A 7078-nucleotide genomic window follows, 5' to 3' on the forward strand; every position below is an offset into this window, starting at 1 on the left:
CCCGAGGTCCGTGGAGCCCCTGGCTGGACCCTCGGAGGTCTGCCCCAAGGTGGGCTTCCCGGGACCCGGCCCGGGACTTGGGCGGGTAGGACCGCCGGTGCGGCACCCGGGCTGGGCCTCCCGAGGTCCGGGGAGCCCCTGGCGGGACCCTCGGAGGTCTGCCCCAAGGTGGGCTTCCCGGGACCCGGCCCGGGACTTGGGCGGGTAGGACCGCCGGTGCGGCACCCGGGCTGGGCACCCCGAGGTCCGGGGAGTCCCTGGCGGGACCCTCGGGGGTCTGCCCCAAGGTGGGCTTCACGGGACCCGGCCCGGGACTTGGCCGGGTTGGACCGCCGGTGCGGCACCCGGGCCGGGCGTCCCGAGGTCCGTGGAGCCCCGGGCGGGACCCTCGGAGGTCTACCGGACGGTGGGGTTCCCGGGGCCGGGACCTGGCCGGCACCCGGGCTGGGCTTCCCGAGGTCGTTGGGAGCCGGCTCTCTGGAACTCGCAGCAGCTTCCCTATATATCCGGCGGAGGGTGCCTGACGTCCCTGGCGAACCGGGACGGGGTTCCACGTCACCACCGGGAAAACCCGGCAAGGCATGCCGACTTCGATGGAGCGAGGGTCGGATGCGGCAGGCAAATCCGACCTCATAGACTTCCAGGGCTTTTCAAGCAACTCGGCCTGCCAGAATGGGGGACTTAGAGCGAAAACGCCGTCCGGCCGCGAGCAACTACCGGGGCGGGTAGGACCGCGGGTGCGGCACCCGGGCTGGGCTGCACGAGGTCCGGGGAGCCCCTGGCGGGACCCTCGGGGGTCTGCCCCATGGTGGTCTTCCCGGGACCCGGCCCGGGACTTGGGCGGGTTGGACCGCCGGTGCGGCACCCGGGCTGGTCCTCCCGAGGTCCGGGGAGCCCCTGGCGGGACCCTCGGGGGTCTGCCCCATGGTGGTCTTCCCGGGACCCGGCCCGGGACTTGGGCGGGTTGGACCGCCGGTGCGGCACCCGGGCTGGGCACCCCGAGGTCCGGGGAGCCCCTGGCGGGACCCTCGGGGGTCTGCCCCAAGGTGGTGTTCCCGGGAGACGGCCCGGGACTTGGGCGGGTTGGACCGCCGGTGCGGCACCCGGGCCGGGCGTCCCGAGTTCCGTGGAGCCCCGGGCGGGACCTTCGGAGGTCTACCGGCCGGGGCCGGGACCTGGCCGGCACCCGGGCTGGGCTTCGCGAGGTCGTTGGGAGCCGGCTCTCTGGAACAAGCAGCAGCTTCCCTATATATCCGGCGGAGGGTGCCTGACGTCCCTGGCGAACCGGGACGGAGTTCCACGTCACCACCGGGAAAACCCGGCCAGGCAGGCCGACTTCGATGGAGCGAGGGTCGGATGCGGCCGGCAAATCCGACCTCATTGACTTCCAGGGTTTCTCAAGCAACTTGACCTGCCATAAACGGGGACTTAGAGCAAAACTGCCGGCCGGCCGCGATCAACTTATGCGGCCGGGAACGGGCACTTTGGGCACATCGACATCTACAGGACACCTAAATGGATAAATCTGGATGGAATTTTCTGTCTTTTTACCTAATTTTGTGAGGATTCAGAGGGAAAATGAAAAAAACAGATTTTTTTTTCTAATTCTTGCTACTTTTTACTAAATTTCTAATTCTAAATTTTCAGCTAATCATCCAACTATGGTATCAAAAGAAAGCTCTATCTCTCCTTGAAAAAACAATATATAGTTTATATGGGTACACTATTCACAGTAAAAGAGAATCATCGCTGAACCGACATAGCGCAAAAATGGCAAAATTTCTCCGGGATTGAAGGGGTTAAAAACATTTTGAATTCCTAAACCACTGACTCCTTTCCCATAAACAAACAGTATCCTTGCTTGCTCCAAAGAGTTGTACTAAAGGGCCGAATACAAGCTCTTTTAAACGCCTTTTTGTCTTAAAAAAAAACAACAGATATACATAAAATTAAATCAAATCTGACCTAATGTAACGTTTAAAGCAGCTAGATTTCCATCTGGCCATTCTTTTTATTATTTTAGGTGCAAGACCCAAATCAGCTCTGACTGCAGCTGCACCTATTCAGAAAAAATGGGAGGATATTTTTTCCTTTTCCAGACCCAAACTCTTGAAACAATTTTTAGCATAAAATTGAATTGATATTTGATCAGCAGAGTTTCTTTTTCATGTAGGTTCCATTGCTCTGACACATAAAAATTCCTGCAAATTAACCACTGGACAGAACTCTAGCTCATTTATACTTTTAATCCGAACCCTCATTCCTTTACCTTTACTATCCCTTTTGGAACTGCTATTAAAAATTGCAGAATTGCTTTTACTTAAAATAACTCCCTCAGTTTAAAACTCTGAAACTAACACCATTAATTTTTTTATCAATTGCTTAAGAAGCTGAAAAGAGGTTAAATTCCTCAAATCTTTAACTCTCTGTCTCCTAGCATTAACTTTAAGCAACTGTTTTATAATAAAATCACTAAGCTTTAAACAGAAGTTGATTCTGCTAATCATCTTCTGTAATGAAGATTTTGACAAATGATTCTGTGTTTGCTGTAAAACAAAGCAAAATGCTGTTTCTAAACTCATACTTAAAGGGTTAACCTGCCTAACTGCGGCGAAATATAACCAAATCTGCCAAGTCTTGATATAATTAACCTATGTAGCCTTAGCCACTTGCATTGGGTTTTGTAATAAAGTAACCACTGATTAGGCATTAAGCGAATTTCGTGGTTCCGCCACACTTTTGTTATCACAAACAGCTTTAATTTTCTTGTTAGCAAAATCTGAATCCAAATGTCTAATGCAACTATAGACCGGAATAATTCTAATAAAGTTAAATAACTTGTCCAACCTGCACAAAACCAACTTAGAGGCCATTTACCAAAACTCCATTTATTATCCCAGAATACACCAAAACCAACTGTACCAGATGCGTCAGTAAAGAAATTTAAATCTACATTAAAACAAAACCTTGTTGCCCAATAACACGCCCATTAAAGTACCTTAAAAAAATACTAACCATACCGCAATGTTTTCCTTAATATCTCTATTAACGATAACATGTAAAGAAAGATTTTTTTTTCCGGATATAGCCAGTGACACTTTTCTTGTGAATACCCTGCCCATTGGTACTACTTGTGGTGACATAAGTATTGTTGTCAATGTTTTAGCCAGTTGAACTCTTCCTGTATTACATGTCTTTTGATATGTTAACGAGGGCACACCTACAGTGATTCAATATGCCTGTGGAATGAAAAATCTTAGTTCAGTTTCTCTCTGCCCACCATCCTGCATGGATGGGGTAATCGGTGGTGTGCTGGGTTATGTTGGACCTTTAGGTTGCAGGTTAGTCTTGGAAAGTGTTGCATTGTATGTTGGGCTGTCACTCATTTATTGTATGCTACTGTGTTTCTGTCTCTTATTAAATATCTGTTAAATGTAGACGAACCTTTGTGTTATATTTTTATATTTGGTTTAAACACCACATTTGGCGACCACGAATATCAGACTTCTACAGCAGATATTTATGAGGCCAGTGACTAAATTGCATTTTTAGTGCACAGCGCAACTGCAGTGCAGCATTTTTACAAGACAGGGGTGGAATTACTGATTTCAATATATATATATATATATATATATATATATATATATATATATATATATATATATTGTGCATAATCTTGGTGTTTCAAGGTTTCTTGTTTGTTTGAAATCTTGGCCTGATTTGTGTATGAGGCCTGGTGATAGTAAGACAGTATCCCTCACGGTGGAGATATCTTCAACATCTTTATTGCAAATGGTTTCTTATTTCGTTCTTACATTTGTGCATAATTTTAGTAGCAATTTTATTTGTAATTTTTTCTTTATACACCAGTTTTAATATCTTTGCCATTGATCGTGAGGTAGGCCTGGTGCATGTGTGAGGCCTAGTTGAATACAAAAACCCTTTGCCTCATGGTGAATTGAATTATGTGTGTGTGGGGGGTTTTGTTTGGTTTTCTCACCATTTTCTTTGTTTCTCATTTCAGGATAGGCCATCAAAGGGGAACTTTTCTGTATTCGCCTTAGTTAACATATAAGCATTGTTACCATTGTCTGCACTATTTAAAGGGGGTTTGAATTTGTTTTTGAAGATTAACAGTTTTACAATGGCATTCCCAGGTGCTAACTATTTTTCTGTAGAAGTGCACAATTATTTTAGAAATTATATTCAAAAGCATAATGGTCCATACATGCTCCCAGAACCAATAGATTCAAACTGTGGGAAATATGAAGGATTTATGGATGTTTTAACAAACATTATTAAAGTAAAGCTAAGTGCTAAGAAAAGAAAAAGTTTAATTGCACAATCTGTACTGTCTACAATTGGAGGTTTGGCAGACATGGTACAGAAATTAAAAAAAGAGAATATGGAATTAGCAGACAAAATGGAGGAAGCACAAAATAAAAAGGACTGCATTATGATAGCTGCCTTAAAGACCACCACTATCGTGGATAACTTACAAAAGGAATTAAAAGACATAGAGGAACAGAGGGATACATATTTGGTTAAAATCACTGAACTCCAGAACATGGTAATGGAGTATAAAAATAAAATAAAACCTGGGGGCGTGTCCTGGTGCTCGAGGGAAATGGACGCACATTGACTGAGCTCCTGCTCTCCCTCGGCAACGATAGCTTTTACAGCCACTACCAGTAGCCTTACCCGATCGTTTTTGCTGCTCTGTTGTCGGGCATCGGGATGTCCACCCGTAGGGGCGGAAAACCGGGGGCCTCCTCTGAGCTCCCAGACTTTTTTAAGAAGAAAGACGCTGCGCGGGGTGACGGCCTAGAAGGCGCGGATGCAGCAGGCCTGAGTACACGCAGCGACATCGCGGACCTCAAGGCCTGCGTGTTGTCGGTGAAGCAGGAGCTACAAGCCGATCTTAAAGCTGGCCTGTCGGCTATTTCCGCGGATCTCACTGCTCTAGCCTCCAGGACCGTCCACCTTGAAGCAGCGGTTGATCACCTTACCTCGGCTCAACAGGAACGGGATGACGCCATTGCTCGCTTGGAGGCCACGTGCGCTGATCTTCAGGATGCTGTTGAGGATATGGATAATCGCTCCCGGCGCTCTAACCTACGGGTGAGGGGGGTTCCGGAGACCCTGACGGACATTCGTTCCTACATCCACCGCTACCTACAGCAACTTCTGCCAGACGTGCCGGACGAGGAGCTACGCCTCGAGCGGATCCACAGAGCTCTGCGTCCTAAACCAGGACATGGCGAGCCTCCCAGGGATATCGTCCTCAAATGCCACTATTTTACTACGAAAGAGGCAGTTCTCCGCACGACCCGGAATGTTTCCCCGGAGCTGGATGGCATTGCCCCGGTGTGGTATGCGGACGTTGCCCCTTCCACTCTTCGAAAGCGCCGGGCCTTGAAGCCGCTCACAGATTTCCTGCGGGAGCGTGGGGTCCCCTATCGCTGGGGCTTCCCTTTCAAGCTTCTGGTTCAGAAAGGCAGTCTCCTTCTCCAACTCCGGGAGCTCGCCGACGCTGGGCCGTTTCTGCGCCGCCTGGGACTCCGACCGCCTGCTAGCCTTGACCGACCACCTCCTGAGACGGCAGCTTCTCCTCGACCGGAGGGACGCTCCCCACGGGCTTTGGAGCGGCATCACTCGCCACCTCGCCCGGCTGATAGCCCTGTAGCGCCCTCGGGACTGGCTTAGCCTCTGCTGACCCCTGCGGCTCTCTCACCGCGTGCTTCGGGGACCTGTTGGCCTTCCTTTGGGATCGTCCTTGCTCTCCCGGTGGAGGATGACTAAGTGCTCGATTCGCGTTTATTTGAGTTTCTTTTGCTTTTTTTATTGTTCCGGTCGGTTATTATTTTCATGGGACTTATGTCGGACTACGCGTTTTTTTTTTTTTGGTTTTTTTTTTGTTTTTCGGTTTCTCTCTCTTTTTTTTTTTTTTCACCGTCGCCGTCATGCATTTATTTGTGTTGGTGCTCCTCGCCGGTGTGGGGGTTGCATGTTTTGCCTTTGGGCGCCTATCTGCTATTATTCCCCCACTGTATGCATATGTGCGTGTTGTGTACTGGCCTCCATGCTGTCGTACCGCCTATCTCTATGTGTTTGCACGGCCCCACATGTGCATATTTCCGTAGCTCCATACTTCTGATGCGTGGTGTCCTGCATATGTACTTTTTTTTTTTTTTATTATTATTTTGTTATTGTTTTGCCTATTATTATTCTTACATTGGGTGATGTGTGGCCGCTGTGCCAAGAGGCTGTACATCGCATCTAGCTGCTACCAACACTGTGTGCTGTGCTCGGCACTCTTTACCTGTCTGTACGTCTACTTATGTGCATGAGTGCGTGGCTCTGCACTGTTGGCTCCGTGCCTGAGGGGTCCTGTATATGTCTGCACACGTTTCCCCTTGTTTGTTTGTTTGTTTTTTTTATTATATTGGGCACTTCTCAGTGCTTGCGCTCTGACCGCAGGATGTACATCACCTCTAGCGGCCTCCTGCGCACTGTGCCTCGCCGACTCCGTACACACTTTCCACATACTCCTGCATGTTCCCTTTTTTTTTTTTTTTTTTATTTTATTTTATTTTATTTTTTTCTCTCTCGTCCGCACTCACGTCACCTCTCCTCCGCACATGTCTCCGTGACTGTTTGGTCCTGTTGCGGGGGGGTTGTAGCCGTGGTCCATCGTAGGGGTTGTCGCTCCCTATTGCCCTGATCGGGTTTGTTTTGTTGCTCCATCTTACCGGTGATGTGTTACGTTTTTTGATTGTTGCCGGGGGGAGTGTCGTTCTTTCCTCCTCCTCCTGGTTCCCCTGTGTTACTCTTGAAATAGACACATTTGGGTTGAGTCTATTCTGTTTGCCTTGTATTGTTCTCTTCCTGGTGGTCTGTCCCACTGGTGTTCTCTCTTCTGTTTTCCTCTCTTTTTTCTTTCTTTCTTCTCCTTTTTCTCCTTGTGTTTTTTTTTTTTTTTTTTTTTTTTTCTTTTTCTCCCCTCTCTTTTCTCTTCTCCTCCGGGCCCAGCTTTCTGACCAATGGCTTCCTTACATCGTCCCGGGCTGAAGATAGT

Source organism: Sceloporus occidentalis, unplaced genomic scaffold (genome assembly GCF_023333645.1).
Source record: "Sceloporus occidentalis isolate IW3139 unplaced genomic scaffold, rSceOcc1.0.p SCAF_38, whole genome shotgun sequence".
In the NCBI taxonomy this organism is placed as follows: Eukaryota; Metazoa; Chordata; class Lepidosauria; order Squamata; family Phrynosomatidae; genus Sceloporus; species Sceloporus occidentalis.